The sequence below is a fragment of the Saccopteryx leptura genome, chromosome 3 (assembly GCF_036850995.1).
Source record: "Saccopteryx leptura isolate mSacLep1 chromosome 3, mSacLep1_pri_phased_curated, whole genome shotgun sequence".
Taxonomy (NCBI): Eukaryota; Metazoa; Chordata; class Mammalia; order Chiroptera; family Emballonuridae; genus Saccopteryx; species Saccopteryx leptura.
This window is the reverse complement of record NC_089505.1, coordinates 244,803,108-244,824,423: the sequence shown is the minus strand read 5'-3', so window position 1 is coordinate 244,824,423 and position 21,316 is coordinate 244,803,108. Positions and strand designations below refer to the sequence as shown.

General features: G+C 38.9%; 1 protein-coding gene across 4 annotated transcripts in view; it reads right to left on the bottom strand.

Annotated features, from left to right (window-relative positions):
• Nucleotides 1-21,316, bottom strand: part of EXOC6B (exocyst complex component 6B) — a 638,754-nt gene that overhangs the window by 448,389 nt on the left and 169,049 nt on the right. The gene's annotated exons all lie outside the window — the stretch shown is intronic.

Sequence of the window (21,316 nt, the reverse complement as noted above, 5' to 3'; positions counted from 1 at the left end):
GAGAAACAGGGTAGGAGCAGGAAGCATCAACTCCCATATGTGTCTTTACTGGGCAAGCCCGGGGTTCTGAACCAGGGGCCTCAGCGTTCCAGGTCAATGCTTTAACCACTGCGCTACCACAGGCCAGGCCATAATTGCTGAGTTTCTGATCCTGGCTCTGTTCTTGAATGTTTTATGATCATCTGATCCCAACTCTAGATCTATTAAATGTAGATAATAATATCAACAGATACACAACATAAATTTCTTGTGAGAATCAAGTGAGATCATGCACATGAAGCATTTTGCCAACTCTAACTAATGTACTAAAGTTAACTGATGAAAGATACAGAAGACCACACTTCCTATTCCTCCAACTAAGCAGAGCTAAAAATCCTGGTCATTATGTATACAACAAACATAAGAGGATTCCAAAGGGTAGGAAGGAGAAAGACTGCCTAGGGACCTTAAAAACTAGGATCAAGGCAGTGAGTTCCCTAGGCTTTTGTTGTTGATGGTTTGGGGTTTATTTTTTGGTTTTGGTGTTGGGGAGGGGGGTTGGGGGGGAGTGGCCTCATGTATCCTAGAGTAGGTATAAAAGAAACTAAACAGGCCTTGGCTGGTTGGCTCAGCAGTAGAGTATCGGGCCGGCATGTGGATGTCCCAGGTTCGATTCCTGGTCAGGACACACAGGAGAGGGGACCATCTGCTTCGCCACACCCCCCCCCTTATCTCTTCCACTCTTACAGCCATGGCTTGATTGGTTAGAGCAAAGTTGGGCCTGAGCGCTGAGGATGGCTCCAGGACCTCACCTCAGGCACTAAAATAGCTCAGCTGCTGAGCAACAGAGTAGCGGCCCAGAGAGGAAGGGCATCACCTGGTAGGGGGTTACCGGATAGATACTGGCTGGGGCTCATGTGGAAGTCTGTCTCTGACTCCCCACCTCTCACTTAATAATAATAATAATAATAATAATAATAATAATAATAATAAAAGAAACTAAACAGGAAAAGCCAATAAAAGCACATATGATCTAAGAAAAACCTCTTTTTTTTCTAACACAGGACTAAGAGGGGCAACCTAGCAAGACAGTAAACTTTTTGACAGTAACTATCCCACTCCAACCAAACACCACTGGGAAGAAAATGCAAACTCCACTTAAAGTCTAATCAAAAAGGCCCATTGGGAAGCCTAGACATCTACCATCATCAGGCAGTACCAAGTCTTCTCCCCATGGTCAGGAGGTCAAATAGGGATCCTAGACTTCAACCCCCATAAAGTAGTAGAGAGGCAACACTTTCTTCCCCAATATGTGGTATCAGAAGAGGCCCAGTAGGAAGTCAGAACTTTCACCATCACCTCTGCTACCAGCCTCCTCCCTGCTGCCGTATCAGTACAGGCCACTTGAAGAACACTAAGATGGTGTCCCACCCTGCCCGTGCCAAGGAGGTTAGTGGGAAAGCTTAGTGGGAACCTGAAATTCCACCTCCTCCCAGTAATAATGAGGCACTCCTCCAGGCTGTCCCAGGAGAGAGGCCAAGTGGGGACCCTGGACTTCCACTACCACTGACAGTAAAAAGTAACCAGTTTCCCTACTAAAACAGTATTCAAAAAGTCTGCTAAAATTGAAAATGTAATAGCCAGTTTTATAATATATAAAATAGACATGATAAATCAAAAATCATATATAATATCAAGAGCCAGGAAAATTTCAACTTCAACTTAAAAAAGGAAGAGACACCAAAAGGAAGGTGACACAGATGTTGAAATTATCTGAAAAAGATTCTAAAGCATCTATTATAAAAGTGCTTTAAAAACACATTATACACACACACACACACACACACACACACACACACACAGACAACAGTGTGGTGCTCGCCAGAGGGAAAGGGGGTGTGGGGCTAGGTGGAGGTGGGCAAAGGGAGGGAAATGGAATGGAAAGAGACTTTGCTTGGGGCAACAGGCACATGATGCCATGTGCAGATGATATTTTATTGAATTGTATACTTGAAACCTGTACCCCAATAAATTCAATAAATTTAAAAAAATGCTTTAACAATTACAAACATGCTTGAAACAAATGGATTGTCGACTGTAAAGTACTATTCAAGAGCTAACTAATGAAAAGGATGCACTTCTTCATATTCCTCCCACTAAGGAAAGCTAAAATTATTTTTGAACTAAAAAATGTAATAACCAAAAAATTTTAAAAGCTTAATGAATGGGCTCAATAGCAGAGCACAGAAGAAAAAAATCAGTTAACATGAGAACAATAGAAATCACTCAACCTTGATAAAAGGGAGAAAATAGACTAAAAAAAAAAAAGAACAGAGGCTCAAAAACCTGTGGAAGTATAACAAAAGCTCTAATATTCTAATCATTGGAATCCCAGAAGAAAGAGAGATAGAAGGTGGGGCTGAAAAAGTATTCTAAGAAATAATAACTAATAATTTCCCAAGTTTGGCAGAACACACAAATTTACAGATTCAAGAAGCTAAGTCAACTTCACACAGGATAAAGGCAAAAAAATTCATGCCAAGAAACATCATAATTAAACACAAAAACAGACAAAAATGTCTTTAAAGCAGCCTGAGTAAAAGTAAAATGATACCTTAGCTATAGCGAAAACACAATTTAAACAATAGTTGGTATCTCATCAGAAACTAGAGAAGAACAAAGGAAATGATATAGCATCTTTAAAGTGCCCAGAGAAGTGCAATGCCCTGATTACTGATGCTAATCTTTCCATTTTTCAGAAGAATCCATCCCAAATTGTATATCCTGCAAAATTATCCTTTATGAGTAAAGGAGAAATCAAGACCTGTCTTAGATGTCTTCATCAAAATGTCTTAAGACATTCAAAATGAAGGAAAACTAAGAGAATTTGTCATCAACAGACTTTCATAACAGAAAGGCCAAAGGATGTTTTTTATTTAAATTTTTTTAATTTATTGATTTTAAAGAGAAAGATGAAGGGAGAGAAACATCATTTAATTGTTCTACTTATTTATGCATTCGCTGGTTGATTCTTGTATGTGCCCTTACTAAGATCAAACCTGCAACCTTGGCATATTGGAACAATGCTCTAGCCAACTGAGTTACCCAGCCAGGGCCTAAAGGACATTCTTTATTTTTTTATTATTAATATTTTTAAAGGACATTCTTTAAACAGAAAGGCAATAATAAATGAATCTTAGAAGGAAAGAAGGAAAAATAACAGAAAGAGAAAGAACATTAGTAAATACAATGCACTTCCTTACTCCTTTCTAATTTTCTAAAACAGATTTGATGATCAAAGCAAAAGTATGATATTGTCTGGTAGAGATTTTAACATATTTACAGGAAATTTTTCAGACAATTACATTTTCAACAAGAGAGAATAAGAGACATAAGAGAGGTAAGGTTTCTATACATTACAATAATTGGCAAAATACTGACATTAGATTTTTGTGATGATGGAATAGTTCTCTGTCTTGATTGTAACAGTGGTTACAGGAGTCTACATAAATGATAAAACAGTATATACACACATATACATGCACATATATTGTAGCAATGTTAATTACTTGGATTTGATAATATATAATACTATAATTATGCAAGATATGGCCACTGGAGGGAACCAGGTAAAGGGTACACAGCACTTCTTCAAACTATCTTTATAACTTTTGTAATCTTATTTCAAAATAAAAAGTTTTTAAATCAACTGAAGATACAAAGAAATCTATGTGAAGAAGGTGGCATTGATCTGGGATGTGAATATAGTGCTGGTTTTACATACAAGCAAAGACTATAGGAGGTCAACTGAGGTACCGCTGTGTTCATGGGACAATCTTGGCAATGCCCTCACTACTGGTGGTCATGTTTCCCGTTATCAGAATCTTGGTGCTCTGCCTGATATTGGACAACAGTACAATTAGTGTTACAATCACAATTTCCATTGTTTTTTTTTTTGTGGGTTTTTTTTTTATTTTTCTGAAGCTGGAAACGGGGAGAGACAGTCAGACAAACTCCCGCATGCGCCCGACCGGGATCCACCCGGCATGCCCACCAGGGGGCAATGCTCTGCCCCTCGGGGCCTCGCTCTGTTGCTACCAGAGCCACTCTAGCGCCTGGGGCAGAGGCCAAGGAGCCATCCCCAGCGCCCAGGCCATCTTTGCTCCAATGGAGCCTCGCTGCGGGAGGGGAAGAGAGAGACAGAGAGGAAGGAGAGGGGGAGGAGTGGAGAAGCAGATGGGCGCTTCTCCTGTGTGCCCTGGCTGGGAATCGAACCCGGGACTTCTGCACGCCAGGCCGACGCTCTACCACTGAGCCAACCAGCCAGGGCCTCCATTGTTTTTAAATGATACATTTATGGCATATTATGTCAGTACTAATATGTAATATCTTAAGATTTTATCTATAAAGACTGTATTTATCCATTTTTATGAATTAGACCAATACACACTATTCTTTGAAAACAGGGTTAATCAAATATGTTTTCAGACATATTTACAAAAATTTTGGATTAATGTATGTCTTGTTTTCTATGCCACAGAAACAAATTTCAATTATGTTATTCTTGTTAGTTATATTATTCTTATAATAAACTCTCATCAGATCTTCTACTTTTAAAATTACCAGTAATAAGTTAAGCACAGCCAAGCTAAATCTTTTGTCACCTACAGATACTTAACTGATATTCTCCTGAAACCACTTGTTATGAATCAGCTACAGGCCAGAGCGCTCCATTTTCAATAAGAAGTCTTCCCATAGAAAGGGACTACTATGGCAGGTCCTTTTGGTATAGGATTCTGATATATCACTTAAGCACCTTTGAGAGCATACTAGTGGTTTAAGTAAATATTTTTAAAACATAAATTGAAAAGTAAATAGGTTCATGAATATGATAAGCCAGGATGAAGTGAAACAAGAATTAATTACAAAGGACTGAATGAAATAATGAATGACTAGATTTTGACCAGAATGTTGGTCATGTTTTAATGTCATATTTCTGAATACATAAGAAACTCCTTTCAAGTTACACTCCTATAGTACATAAATCCTATAGTACATAAACAAAACTAAATGCTAATGTAAAAGTTTAATCTATATACTGTTTTTAGTCCAATGAAGATATAAAAAGTAACTCTATATTTTCTTCCTTTAGATCAAAATCTGAGAATCTTATTTTACTATATTTTATCTTTAAAAGCATGATAATGCCTACCAGGCACCATTCTAAATACTTTACACATTTTACTTTATTTAATTTTTACATCAATCCTAAGAAAGAAGAAACAAACACCAAGAGATTGGTGGTCACTTCCCCAAGGTCACACATGTTGTAGTGACAGAGCTGAAATCTGAGAGAGTCTGTCTGCCGAGTGCACAGAGTATTAACCACATACTCTCCTACCTTCTAATGCATAGTAACAGCCTGGTGACCTGTATTTCCCTATCTTTTTCCATACTCAAGAACATACAGTTTTTCTTTTATTAAAAAAAAGAAACAGAAAAGACTTTCAATAGTATTTAACATTTGTTCACTTATGAAATTCCAAATGAGACTGAAACAGTCCTTTCATATTTGTGACTGCATAGTCAAATACATGTCCCATACCCTAAAAACAGCTCTGCCAGGTTCAATGCTTTTGGTTACCTCTCATGCAAAATTTACTGCCAGACTCTTCCAAGGGACTGACCCCCTCGCCTGTCCATTAGGAGGGCAAGGAAACATCAGCTTCTTGTTTCCTCTATTGTCCTCATTTCAGCAACTCATGAGAAACTCTTCCATGTAACACATCTGGAAAGAGAACTTTTTCCCCTCAAATTTTGCTAGCATATGCCGAGAAAGGCTCCAGGCTATACCAATTACCTCCAAATTCCTACACTCTTATTCAAGATCCCAAATGTCATGCATTCTCTTGGAATTACTGGTCTTTTACTGAATTGTATAAACATCAGAGGATATTCTTGTTCTCCTTCCATTGCTACAGGACCACCACAGCTGATCCAATACTAAAAAAGTTCAGGAATACCCTCACCTCCAATTCACATTTGGTCATCATTTACACTGAACAATAGTTTTCAATTGAATTTACTGTGGTTTTTATAAAATTATAACTTCTTCATGGTTTCAAAGAAACTAAACTTAGATGTTCTGGCTATCCTTCAAAGTTTCTACAAATCCATCCCTCCCTTCTGAATTCATCCTCATTTGGAATTTAATAGTAGCCCTTCCTTTCCAACATCAGGACTACTATATGAATCAAGTAATTTAAAGCTAGGCTTTTCCCCATCTCCCAGGACACCTCAACAAGTCTAGAAAGAATAATAAAATTTTCAAAACACATTTTTTTTACTTAAAAGAAATGATAAAATATAAAACCATCCTTTAACCATTCTTTAGATGAATTCATATTCAACAATAATAGCTCTTTCAGCATTTATCTGACTGGATTTATCAAGAAGAGAATAAACACCAAATGGTTGTCAAGCAGAGGATATACCACAGATTCCTAATAATATTTAGAGTTCACCTAAAGATAATAAATAGCAGCCCTGGTTAGTGGCTCAGTGGCTAGAGCATCGGCCCAGTGTGTGGAAGTCCTAGGTTTGATTCCCAGTCAGGGCACACTGGAGAAACAACCACCTGCTTCTCTCCCCCTCCCACACCCTCTCCCTTCACTCTTCCCCTCCTGCAGCCAGTGACTTGACTGGTTTGAGCGTAGCGCAAAGTGCTGAGGACAGCTTGTGGGAGTGGGTCAGACTCAGGCGCTAAAAAGAGCTCAGTACTTGAGCACCAACCCAAACAGGGTTGCCAGGTGGATCCGTCAAGGACATTCAAGAATCTGCCTCATTATCTCCCCTCTTCTCACCTAAAATAATAATAATAATAATAATAATAATAAAATGATAATTAATAGCTGGCCTCATAGTTTCCAAATCTAAATTGAGGAACAATTTATGGTTTAGCCTCTTCCACAGACATGTTTCCAGTTTTTAGACGTATCTGAGGACTAGTCACTTTTTAAATGGATTATTTTTTAAAAAGATGATCTGAGGTCCCTTTAAACTGTGAGATTCTGTGGATTCTTTTATTTAGCTGTCCTTGACTCCTTCCTGTTCTGAACATCTTTACTACACCTTGCTTATAATGTTTGTTATCTATATATTACCATTTTACTTTCTTATGGTTTATAGTTTTCTCACATTGACTGTTAAAACATTAAAGACAGTATCACGGCCTTTTAATAATTTTTTGACATCTAACTGACACAATACTTTACACATACTATTAAGCATTGCTAAGTATAAGAAGGAGGAGCTTTTTCCCTCCCTAGTACCTTATGATCTACTTACATGGAATAAAAAACTCTTCCTTCTTTTACACTACTTTTAAATATATTTATTAGCCATCTAAGGTAGACTAATCTTATCCAATGGGCTAAAGTCTGACCCCTGCTGATCAACAATCTTAATTAAGATTATTCTGATCTGTGCCTTATTGGATAGATAGTATTCAAAAGCAAGTTTAACTGCTGTTTAATGAGTCTGACTGAGTGTTCTCTTGCAGAGGGTTGAAGAGGTAAGGAAGAGAGCAGTATCAGAGGAATACCATGTTTTGTAGTTGAGTAAGGAGACTGCCCTCTGAGCTGTTATGAAGATGGGGGTGGGGCAGAATTTATGCACAGGCTTTTAGTAGGCAAAACGGAAAAGCAGTTCTTGCTGATTTTCTTTAACTGGTCTGAAATGCTGTTCAATATCCAAAATCGTTCCTTTCTCCATCTCTGCTTCTCAGATTACTGAAAGTCAAGGCAAACTACAAACCAAATTCCTCCTTTAATTGAGTCTAAGACCCTACAAATGTACATATTAAAAACACTCCATTTCAGCAGTGCTCCCTTTATTGGTGCCACATCAGAGAACCCTGCCCCATTGTATAATAACTTGCCAGTCATACAGCAGGACCTTTGTAATTTAACCAACTACGCTGTACACTCTCATGCAACCAGTGTTCCATCCACAGAAATCATTCCTGAGATAGAAAAGCTTTTTGGATGTAGTTAGCTTTAAATAGAAAATTGTATGTTATTTTAAAAATCGATAAAATTACTAACAAAAGCTCTTACATGAATGGTTAATAAAAAGTGCTGGTTGTTAATCAATTGTCTTGCATAATTTGGCCACCTTAGAAGCATATGCACTTGTGAAGCCTTGCAATCAACCTTTCTTTTTAGAGAAAAGATGATATAATTTATAACTGGTGCTTTAGTACCTTGTATTCAGAAAATGGAAAGATTGAAAAATCCATTCAGAAGAAACACAAAAATGTAGGTTAAGATTCCTCTGTTTCTCATTTTCTATTGTATCATTATTATAGAGGGTGGAGCAAAAGTAGTTTTACAGTTGGGAGTACATGAAACAGAATGCATTCTTGTATTATTGCTTATTGATTATTGTATTATTTTCCACACAAATAACTGTTAACCTACTTTTGCCCCCAACCTGTATATGAATTCTTGTAGATTCATTTGTTGTTCTTAGCTAGTTTTGTAAAAGCAGGATATGAAAGCCATCTGAAAGGCAGGATTAACTTTTAAAAGCAGTTTTAAGCAAACATGAATTTAGAAAATTTTAAAGAATATTTTATATTATTAAAAGCTAATAATGTTTTTATACAAAATTATTTTTAAACTAATACTTGATGCATTGGGTATTATAAGTATTATATGATGTAATGCATATAAAACTCCATCTATAGTATGGGAGTGGTACCTCCCATCCCTTTGCTTTCTACTGGCATCCTAACCTTTTCCCAACCCCAAAGCTTCTCCTGCCCACCTGCTATGAGGCTACTCTCTTGATGCCAAAAAATTACAATGCCAATCAATTTTCCATATTTAACCATTTAAAAATATAAAGCCATTATCAATGGCCCCAAATTTTCTGTTTTTTAGATTAAAAATATCCTTAAGGCCTTCGACTACTCATCATATGCAATGGTGTTTTGTTGGATAGCTATTCTATTATTTCCTTTCCCCTGAAGGTGTTCTGCTTCTCCTATTTAAGTGTGTCTCCAAAAGCAATATGTAACATTCCAGGTGTATTCCAAACAGAACAGGAAGGGGCTGCCATCTCCCTCATCCCATATTAAACTATTCATGTAGCCTCTGCTTTTTTGAATGATCACACTTCACTTCCTCCACACATGCTGCTTAAAACTTTTCCCATCCTATACTTACATGACTTACTTTAGGTTTAAGAACAATGCAATGTATTCCAGATAAAACTTTAACTCAAAATGAAACTGAACTGATCACCCTTTAAAGAGCTTTCAGAATCTTGATTCTGACATTCATCCTATTCATTAGCTACTAATAAGTAATATAATGAGCATACTCCTAACATCTTATTCTGATAAAAGAGCCAATGCTCAACACAAAAGACCCTCTACAATGGGAGTAATAGCAACAACCCTCTATTCTCAAAGATTTATTTATTATTGCTCTTTATATTCAATTAGTTATCCATTAATTCATCTTTTTACTCAATTCTTATTTCTTTACCCTGGATAAACAGTAATTAAGATACCAATGATATAAAACAATGTTTAAAATGACAAAAAGTTAGAGGAAGTGAATTCCTTTACAATTTCTAAATGCACCACTTTGTTTTCTACCCACAACATGTCCGCCCACTATCCCACCTTCATCAAACTCCTTTGTCTCAGCTAACACACCACTTAGTATGGGAGGCTTTCCTTGATCACCCTAATATGGGTTAAATACCACTCTCCTGAGATTGAGAAACTTGCTATACTTACTTCTTCTGTAATAATATTCACTGTCCTTTATTATAATTTCTTTTTGTCTTTAATACTCACCAGATTGCAAGCATTTGGAAGCAACATTAGCTATGGGTAGCATTACATCAGGCCAATCCTCAAAGAGACAACAAATGCAGAAAGAAATATTCAGGACCAGAACAAGAGATCTGATTACCCATGATCATTCCATGGGTACTAATTCTATTATACCTCACACCCATTTGGCTTAACGATAGAAGTATAAGTCTCTTTAATCATCTACCATCCTCCAGACTGTCATCCCCCCATGCTCTCTAGGTCTCCTAAGTGAGAAATCACAAATGTATGACCCGCCAATATTTAAAAATTAGATAATTAACACAAAAATCCAGATTTTCAGTATCTGTTAGGGGAAAAAATTACGGTCTGGTAATGTTGAGTCCTATGGAAATAATCAGCCAGCACCGAATATTAGCTAACCCCCTTAGACCTGCACAGTCTACACTATACTCATTTATATACCCACTTAGTTCTTGGAGTTAGCTGAATATGCAACATCTGTCCCAATATGAATTAGTCCTATGCATGTCCCTGACCTCTTTCCCCAACCTTTCCACTGTGACCTCTGGACTCTCATTCTGAGATTATCAAATTTCTATATAGTCTTCTGTATTATACAATGAATGTGTATAAATTTTTCTACCAAATTAAACATTTTACATTTTTAAAGCAACAGAGCCACCAGAAGTTAGAAAATATAGGGTTACTTCTCAAGCTAAAGAAGAGGGAAAAGAACTCCTACGATATCTAATTAAACAATTACAGTAGGAGAAATGGCAATCCTAAAGCATGTTAACTGTCTTTCTGCACTGGAAAAAATTTCTAATGCTCAGGTGCAAATCTCAGGAGGAAACAGCAATCCCTGCCATAATAGTACAGTAGTCAACACTGAAGGAGGGACACTGGCACCATATCAAATCACCAAACTAAACTAAATAATCCCAATGTGATGTCCTAACACGGCATACTACATAATAGCACATTCACCATGACTCTGCATTACCACCACAAATCAGAACACCCTATAAAAATTAACCTTTATTTATAAAGACAAATAAAAGGTAAACAGGCAATGTGGCATAATTAATACACTTCAAAAATTCTAAAGCATTTGTGTGTATTCGTAGATGTGCTTATTTGTATATCTGTGTATAATACACTGTATCTTAAATCAGTGTGTGAATCAAAGATAAAATACCCACAATCCTATATTATTACTATTATATAGGCCCTCTAGTGCTCCATTCCATCACTCTATCCAATCATAATATTTAACTCTGACGTCAAACCTGTAAAAGATAATGTGCAAACACATGGACAGGTGAAGGAGCCAAATTCATAACAGAATACAAGAATTATCCAACAAATGGTAATATCAACCTGAAAAGCAATTTAGATCTTTAGATCATACTATACACCCACCCAAAAAAATTTTTCCAAGTATACTAAAGAGTTAAATTAAGGAATAAAATAGTCAAATGACATTTTAAAATAAAATCAAATATAAATATCCAAACAAAAAAACAACAAGAAATCACCAAAAAATAAAAATAGAGAAGAAAGATAGCAACAGAGTAGGTGCATGTTTCAACTGCCACTTCCCAGAACCAAACTGGATTACAACTTAATTTAAGAACAATCATCTTGAAAAACCAACTTTGGACTAAACTAAGAGGAGTCTATAACCAAGGATCACTGAAGAAGCCACACCAAGACTGGTAGGAAGGGTGGAGACGCGTAAAGGGCTGCCTCGCTCCCGGGAGGCAAGCGCGGCTAAAGGTCCAGAGGGACTCTCACTGCGGGGAGGGTTGCCCTGAGAGGTGTGGGTGCTCAGCCTCAGGCCCAGAGCCCCAGAGCCTAGAAGATGCGCCCAGACAGCATTTACCTGTGAAAAGAGCCGGTTTAAGTCTGCAAGAAAAAGATACAGCTTTCAGACACAGACTCCATCTTAAAGGGCCCACATAGAAAACCTCTTTCACAGCCATTTACCCGGGGCTCTGGCAGGGGATAGCTGAGAAGATTGGAGTTGCAAGAGGACAGTGTAAAGTTGGAGGCCCAAGGAGAGACACTGTGGGGGACAGCCACCAGAACCCCTGTGCTGAATCATTCTTCAGTATTGCAGTCGCCATATTTCTTGGGTGGAGCAATCCCCTTGGAGCAGCCTGGGGAAAAACAACTGCTCCACCTTAGGGAGTCTCTCATACCCCAGTCACAGCGGCAGGTCATTCGGAGAGGCCAGGAAGCAGGGAGCACATCAGTGACTCAGTTTTCCGGTGTTGAGACTGGAGTTCCCCCCCCCACACACTCTCCCGAGTCTATTACTGGTGCTTCCACCTCACAAGAGAATCAGCTGAAACTGTGGGCAGGCAGACAACACCTCTGGGTCTAAGGCCATGCCCACCAGACTCCTGGGGCCTCACCCTACTGAGGACTGCGAAAAAAGTCTGAGCAGACAGGAACCCGGAGCTAGGGGCAGAGCCACACCCACCACCCTTCCTAATCCCTGAATTGCCCCAGGCTCTAGACTCTACTAGAGGTTTTTTACAGCTGGTAAGCCCAACAAGCAGCCAGCAGACAGAGGATGCAGGAGGTGGGACTCTGGGAAACTTGGCCATTTGAGCGGACTTTCTCCCAGGGTCAGAATGGGTAAAACCAGCTTTGGAGCACATCATGGTATTTCCATGTACACCTCAGCCCAACAGAGGCAGTCATAAACTCTGAATTGCTTGTAGCTACAAGAAGGTTGCTGAGGGCCAGTCATAGGCAGTGTCTCCCACTGGTCTGTGCTGGGTTCCTGCTTGGGAGGCCCAGGGCTGGCGCATCCAGGGGCCACCTGCAGAAAGCATCGATTCTGGACCTAACAATCCTTGCTAGAGTGGTATCCTGAGGAAAAGCTCCTCACATCAGGCCCAGCTGAGGTGAGTTCCACTCTCTGTGACCAGCACCGGTACAGTGGCTCATGTGCATTGGATAGGGTGGAGCTTCATAGTCAGCAGGCCTTGGCACTGGATATTCTGTCCTGCTAGGCTAGATTCCACAGGGGGAAGGGAGAGAGTCTTAGAGCATGGACATTTAACATGTGAGTCCCTGTGAGTCTATTGTTGGATCTGGTCAAGGGGCTTAGCCACCTTTGGGAGGGGCACAGTCAGCCCCAGAAGAGGACTCTCTCAGTCTTCCTCCCTGAGACCGGGGTCTCACCAGCTGAAAGAACTCCCGCAGAGGGGACTGTTGGCCACACTCAGTCTGAACCTGTTGCTCACCTTGTTGGGAAGAAATAAAATTTAAGTATCCAGCAGTGGCTGAGGGATCAAGCTCTGGAGTAGGGGCCATATCCCCTGTACTATGCTCCTGACCAAGAGACTCCTGAAGTAGGGGGTCCCACAAATACTGCATTCACAACCTCAGCTACCCTAACCCACCAAGTGTGCAACCTGTAGAGGAATTGGTTGAGTGAGGTCGATCTGAGCCCACACTACAGTCTTACTACAGAAAACTCTGTGGGAAGACCAGGCAGCTGCAAGAGGAGGAGGAGCAGCTGAAAATTACAAACAAATCTTACAGAGCTTGGGGCTTTTACAGAGTTGCTGTCATCTCTAAACAGGAGGAAGCTGATCTTTATACAAAAGCTGGCCCCTCTGACAGTACCCACACACAGAAAATGCAGATACAAACAGTGAAAAGTGCAGTAGCTGCAGACTGGTAGCCCACAGTGGGTTACAAACAGTTGACACTAACCTAAGAAGAACTAGAGCCAACACTACTGGGAGTGAGTGGAAGACAGCACCTAACCCAGACACAACTACCCATACAAGCAGCAAACCCAAAGGTGGAGTTTAGCAAGCACCAGACACTGTGGAGAATAAATAAGACCAACAGGACAGACATTGCACAGTGTGTAATACATATAATCAAAGGTTGACCCTTAGAAGCAGAAAGCCTAAAAGGATAACCATGCCCATGAAAGGACCAACTGAATCTAATACTCACATACAACAAGAGGAAAAATAGTATCCTCAAGAAGCATTCCTAGAACAAGGAAAACAAGTGGCCTGGAGGACAATGCCACTGACCCCATCTTCTTCATAAAGAATACACACAAATTTCAAAGTCAGACAGTGCTACCCAATACAAAGACAAAATGGGCAGACAGAGAAATGTGACCCAAGTGAATCAACAAGAGAAATCCCCAGAAAAAAAAAACTGAATGAGATGGAAGTAACCAAAATACCAGATGCAGAGTTTAAAACAATGATTTTAGGATGCTCAAGGATCTTAGAGCAACAATGGATAGACATAATGAGCACCTAAATAAAAAGATAGCAAGCATCAAAAAGGACACTGAAATCATAAAAAAGAACCAGTCAGAAATGACAAATACAATATCAGAAATAAAGACTGCACTAGAAGGAATTAATAGCAGGGTGGATAAAGCAGATGGTTGAATCAATGATTTAGAGGACAAGAGAAATGAAAGCATGGAAGCAAAGCAGCAGAAAGAAAAGAGGTTCAAAAAGTCTGAGGAAACTCTAAAAGAGTTCTGAGACAACTTGAAGAGAAAAAATATCAGCATCATAAGGGTTCCTGAAGGAGAAGAGAATGAACAAGGAACAGAGAACCTATTTGAAGAAATCATAGCTGAAAATTTCCCTAAATTAATGAAGGAAAAAGTCATACAAGTTCAAAAAACACAGAGTATTCCATTAAAGAGGAACCCAAGGAGGCCTATACCATGACACATCATAATTAAAGTGTCAAAGTTAAGAGACAAAGAAAGAATACTAAAAGCTACCAGAGAAAAGCAGTTAATTACCTACAAAGGAGCCCTCATAAAGATGACATCTGACTTCTCAACAGAAACACTTGAAGCCAGAAGGGAATGGCAAGAAATATTCAAAGTAATGCAGAACAAGAGCCTACAACCAAGATTACTTTATCAAGCAAGGCTATCATTTAAAATTGAAGGAGAAATAAAAAGTTTCCCAAACAAAAAGAAAAAAAGAAAATGCAAGGAATTCAGTACAATCAAACCAATGCTGCAAGAAATGTTAAGGGGCCTGCTGTAAACAGAACAAAGGGGGGAAAATATAGTAAAAGAGGAATATAGCTTTAAAGAATAAAATGGCAATAAACAACTACATATCATAGTAACCTTAAATATAAATGGATTAAATGATCTAACCAAAAGACATAGGGTAGCTGCGTGGATAAGAAAACAGGACCCATGCATATGCTGTCTACAAGAGACACACCTCAAACAAAAGATACACACACCCTGAAGGTAAAAGGATGGAAAAAAATATTTCATACAAATGTAATGGAAAAAAAAAAACCTGGGGTAGCAATACTTATATCAAACAAAATGATTTTACAACAAAGGCTATAATAAGAGATAAGGAAGGTCACGAAATAATAATAAAGGGAGCAATCCAACAGGAAGATATAACCATTATAAATATCTACGCACCTAATATAGGAACACCTAAATATATAAAGCAGACTTTGATGGATTTAAAGGGCAAGATCAACAGCAATACTATAATAGCAGGGGATTACAATACCCCACTAACATCACTAGATAGATCCTCAGGAAAGAAAATTAACAAAGAAACAGCAGACTTAAAGGACATACTAAATCAACTTGATTTAATAGATATCTTCAGAACCTTTCACCCTAAAGCAGCAGAATATACATTCTTTTCAAGTGCTCATGGTACATTCTCTAGGATAGACCACATGTTAGGACACAAAAGCAGTCTCAACAAATTTAAGAAGATTGAAATCATATCAAGCACTTTCTCTGATCAAAATGGCATGAAACTAGAAATCAACCACAACAGAAAAACTGAAAAATACTCAAACACATGGAAACTAAATAGCATGTTACTAAATAATGAATGAGCTAACAATAAGATCAAAGAAGAAATAAAAAATTCCTAGAAACAAATGATAATGAGCATACAACTCAAAATTTATGGGACAGAGCAAAAGCAGTACTGAGGTGGAAGTTCATAGCATTACAGGCATACCTCAAGAAGCTAGAGCCCTGGCCGGTTGGCTCAGCGGTAGAGCGTCGGCCTAGCGTGTGGAGGACCCGGGTTCGATTCCCGGCCAGGGCACATAGGAGAAGCGCCCATTTGCTTCTCCACCCCTCCGCCGCGCTTTCCTCTCTGTCTCTCTCTTCCCCTCCCGCAGCCAAGGCTCCATTGGAGCAAAGATGGCCCGGGCGTTGGGCATGGCTCTGTGGCCTCTGCCTCAGGCACTAGAGTGGCTCTGGTCGCAATATGGCGACGCCCAGGATGGGCAGAGCATCGCCCCCTGGGGGGCAGAGCACCGCCCCTGGTGGGCGTGCCGGGTGGATCCCGGTCGGGCGCATGCGGGAGTCTGTCTGACTGTCTCTCCCTGTTTCCAGCTTCAGAAAAATGGAAAAAAAAAAAAAAAAAAAAAAAAGAAAAGAAGCTAGAAACAGCTCAAATAAACAACCCAACCCTTCATCTAAAAGAACTTGAAAAAAAACAGCAAGTAAAGCCCAGAGGTAGTAGAAGGAAGGAAATAAGAAAGATCAGAGCAGAAATAAATGACAGAGTGGCTAAAGAAACAATGCAGAGAATCAATGAAATCTTGTTCTTTGAAAGGGTAAACAAGATCAATAAACCTTTAACCAGACTCACCAAGAAAAAAAGAGAGAGGACTCAAATAAATAAAATTAGAAATGAGAGTGGAGAAATAACAACTGACACAACAGAAATACAAAGTACTGTAAGAAAATACTATGAACAACTGTATGCCAAAAAATTAAACAACCTAGGTGAAATGGACAAATTCCTTGAAACATATAATCTTTCAAAAATCAATCTGGAATAATCAGAAAATCTAAACAGACCTATTACAACAAATGAGATCGAAACAGTTATCAAAAAACTCCCAACAGACAAAAGCCCTGGGCCAGATGGCTTCACCGGTGAATTCTACCAAACATTCAAAGAAGAACTAACTCCTATCCTTCTCAAGCTATTTCAAAAAAATTCAAGAGGAAGGAAGACTTCCAAGCTCCTTTTATGAGGCAAGCATAATTCTGATTCCAAATCCAGGCAAGGACAACACACAAAAAAGGAAAATTATAGGCCAATATCCCTGATGAATTTAGATACTAAAATCCTCAACAAAATATTAGCAAACCGGATCCAGCAATACATGAAAAAAATCATACATCATGATCAAGTGGGATTTATTCTGGAGAGGCAAGGATGGCATACTATTTGTAAATCAATCAATGTGATTCATCACATAAACAAAAGGAAGGAGGAAAACCATATGGTAATTTCAATAGATGCAAAAAAAGCATTTGATAAAATCCAGCACCCATTTATGATCAAAACTCTCAGCAAAGTGGGAATACAGGGAACATACCTCAACACGATAAAGGCCATCTATGACAAACCCACAGCCAACATCATACTCAATGGGCAAAAATTTAAAGCAATCCCTTTAAGATCAGGAACAAGGCAGGGGTACCCCTTTCACCACTCTTATTCAACATAGTCCTGGAAGTCCTAGCTACAGCAATCAGACAAGAAGAAGAAATAAAAGGCATCCAAATTGGAAAAGAAGAAGTAAAACTATCATTATTTGCAGATGATATGATACTATATATAGAAAACCCTAAAGACTCAGTCATAAAACTACTGGACCTGATAAATGAGTTCAGCAATGTGGCAGGGTATAAAATTAATACACAGAAATCAGAGGCATTTTTATACACCAACAATGAACTGTCAGAAAGAAAAATTAAGGAAACAATCACCTTCACTATTGCAACAAAAAAATAAAGTACGTAGGAGTAAATTTAACCAGGGAGGTTAAAGATTTGTACTCGGAAAATTATAAAACATTGATAAAAGAAATCAGGGAAGATACAAACAAGTGGAAGCATATACCATGCTCATGGTTAGGTAGAATAAACATCATTAAAATGTCTATATTACCCAAAGCAATTTATAAATGCAATGCAATACTGATTAAAATACCAATGACTTACTTCAAAGATATAGAACACATATTCCAAAAATTTATATGGAACCAAAAGAGAACACGAATAGCCTTAGCAATCTTGAAAAGGAAGAATAAAGTGGGAGGTATCATACTTCCGGATATCAAGTTATACTATAAGGCCATTGTACTCAAAACAGCCTGGTACTGGCATAAGATCAGGCATATAGATCAATGGAACAGAACTGAGAACCCAGAAATAAACCCACACCTTTATGGACAATTGATATTTGACAAAGGAGGAAAGAGCATACAATGGACTAAAGACAGTCTCGTTAATAAATGATGTTGGGAAAATTGGACAGCTACATGCAAAAAAGTGAAACTAGACCACCAACTTACACCATTCACAAAAATAAACTCAAAATGGATAAAAGACTTAAATGTAAGCTGTGAAACTATAAACATCTTGGAAGAAAATATTGGCAGTAAACTCTCTGATATCTCTCGTAGCAATATTTTTGCTAACTTATCTCCACAGATAATTGAAATAAAGGACAGGATGAACGAATGGGACTATATCAAACTCAAAAGCTTTTGCACAGCAAAAGACACCATAAACAAAATAAAAAGACAACCCACACAATGGGAGAACATATTCTCCAATACATCTGATAAGGGGTTAATAACCAAAATTTATAAAGAACTTCTAAAACTCAAGACCAAGAATTTAATCCAGTTAAAAAAAATGGGCAAAAGAACTGAATAGACACTTCTCTAAGGAGGACATACTAATGGCCAATAGACATATGAAAAAATGTTCAACGTCACTAATCATCAGCAAAATGTAAATTAAAACCACAATGAGATATCACCTCACACCAGTCAGGATGGCGCTCATTAACAAAACAACACAGAATAAGTGCTGGCGAGGATGTGGAGAAAAGGGAACCCTCCTGCACTGCTGGTGGGAATGCAATCTTGTGTAGCCACTGTGGAGAACTGTATGGGGATTCCTCAAAAAATTAGAAATGACCCAGCCATCCCACTTTTAGGAATATATCCTAAGAATACCAAATCACTGATTCAAAAGAAGATATGTTCCCCCATGTTTATTGCAGCATTGTTTACAATAGCCAAGATCTGGAAACAGCCCAAGTGTCCGTCAGTGGGCGAGTGGATTAAAAAGCTGTGGTTCATATACACAATGGAATACTACATGGCTGTGAAAAAGAAGAAAATCTTACCTTTGGTGACACCATGGATGGAACTGGAGATTATTATGATAAGTGAAATAAGCCAAGCAGAGAAAGAAAAATATCATATGATCTCATATATATGTGTAATCTAATGAACAAAGTGAACTGAGGAACAGAATAGAGGCAGAGGCAGGGTCACAGGGACCAGAGGGACAGCTGTCAGAGAGAAGGGGGATGCAGGGATGGGATCAGAGAAGGTAAAAGGATTAGTGAAACTATATATACATAACACAGAAATATAGATAAGAGGACAACAAATCCTAGAGGGAAGGGGGAAGGGAGAGAGGGGGAGGGGGGTAAAGAGGGTATAAAAAGGGACACAGAGGTGGGGGGGAAGGAGTTATATTCAGTAGAATACTTGAATCCAAGTAAACATAATAAATTAAAAAGTAATAAAAAATAAAAATAAATTTAAAAAATAAAAAATATGGGAGTAGATACAAATTGATATAAAAAAATTAAAACAGGCTCCCAATAGATGAACAAGGCCCTGGCCAGTGGCTCAGTGGATAGAGCGTCAGCCTGACATATGAATGCCTGGGTTCAAGTCCCGGTCATGGCACACAGGAGAAGTGACCATCTGCTAACTCTCCCTTCTCTCCCTCTTCCCCTCCCACAGCCAGTGGCTCAATTGGTTTGAGCATGGCTCTGGGCACTGAGGATAGCTCAGCTGGTCTGAGCAAGTGAGGCTCAGGAGCTAAAACCAGCTCGGTACTTGAGCACAGGCCTCAGATGGGGTTGCTGGGTAGATCCTGGTTGGGGTGTATGTGGGAGTCTGCCTATCTCCCCTCTTCTCACCAAGGAAAGGAGGGAGAGATGGAGAGAGGGAAAGGGAGAGGAAGAGGATAGGAATATGTTTAGTCTTGCCTGACCAGGGTAGCACAGTGGATGAAAAATCAACCCGGAATGCTGAGGTTGCTGGTTTAAAGTCCCGAGCTCACTGGCTCTGAGCGCTGGCTTGTCAGCATGGGGTCACTGGCTCACTGGCTTGAGCAGGGAATCATCCATCCACACAATCCCAAAGCTCACCAGCTTGAACCCAGAGATCACTGGCTTGAGCAAGGGGACACTGGCGTGGCCCCAGTCAAGGCAGCTACAAGAAGCTCAATGTACAACTAAAGTGCAAGCAACTATGAGTTGATGTTTCCCGACCTCTCTCACCCTCTCTCTCCCTCCTTATCTCTCTCACTCTCTGTCTCTCAAAATTTGTTGTTTTTTTCAAAATTTGTTTTAAAAAAAGTGTTTAGTCTTACTAGTAATTATAAAGTCAGAGTAAAGCAATGCCTATTAAATTTTTTAAAACTGAGGAAAAATACTTGCACTGGCAGAAGTACAATGAAACAGGAACTCTCTGGAAGTATCAGTAAAATGTGAAAATTCTATCTGGGAAACAATTTTTTTTTCTATTTTTACAGAGACAGAGAATCAGAGAGAGGGATAGATAGGGACAGACAGACAAGAACTGAGAGAGATGAGACGCATCAATCATCAGTTTTTCGTTGTGACACTTTAGTTGTTCATTGATTGTTTCTCATATGTGCCTTGACCGCGGGCCTTCAGCAGACCGAGTAACCCCTTGCTGGAGCCAGCGACCTTGGGTCCAAGCTGGTGAGCTTTTTTGCTCAAGCCAGATGAGCCCGTGCTCAAGCTGGCGACCTCGGGGTCTCGAACCTGGGTCCTCCACATCCCAGTCCGATGCTCCATCCACTGCGCTACCGCCTGGTCAGGCAACAATTTTTTGATGTGTAACAAGAGCCTTAAAGATATTTATATTCTTGGGGATGGAAGAAAACTTGACTTGTGAGGAGTGAACACACAATGTAGTGCACAGAGATGTGCTTTAGGATTGGGTACCTGATACCTGAATAATTATGTTAACCACTGTCACCCCAATAAATTCAATTTAAAAAGATATTTATATTCTTCAACTCAATAATTCCATTTCTCAGAATCAATCTTAGAGAAATGATCTTAACATGGAAAAGACTATGTGCATATAATTAGTGTTTTAATATTTTTTAAAACTGGAAATAATCTAATTATCCATCATTTAGTAAAAGTTATTAATATAGCATGACTCGAGCACAAAACATTTGTTAAAAGTGACATTCACATGCAATATAACATAAAAATATATGTAAATAAATGTGTAAAATAACACACCCAGCTGCATATACAATATAATTAAAAATTATTCTTAAAAAGCACAGCCATGGAGACAAAAATTCTATAGAAAAAT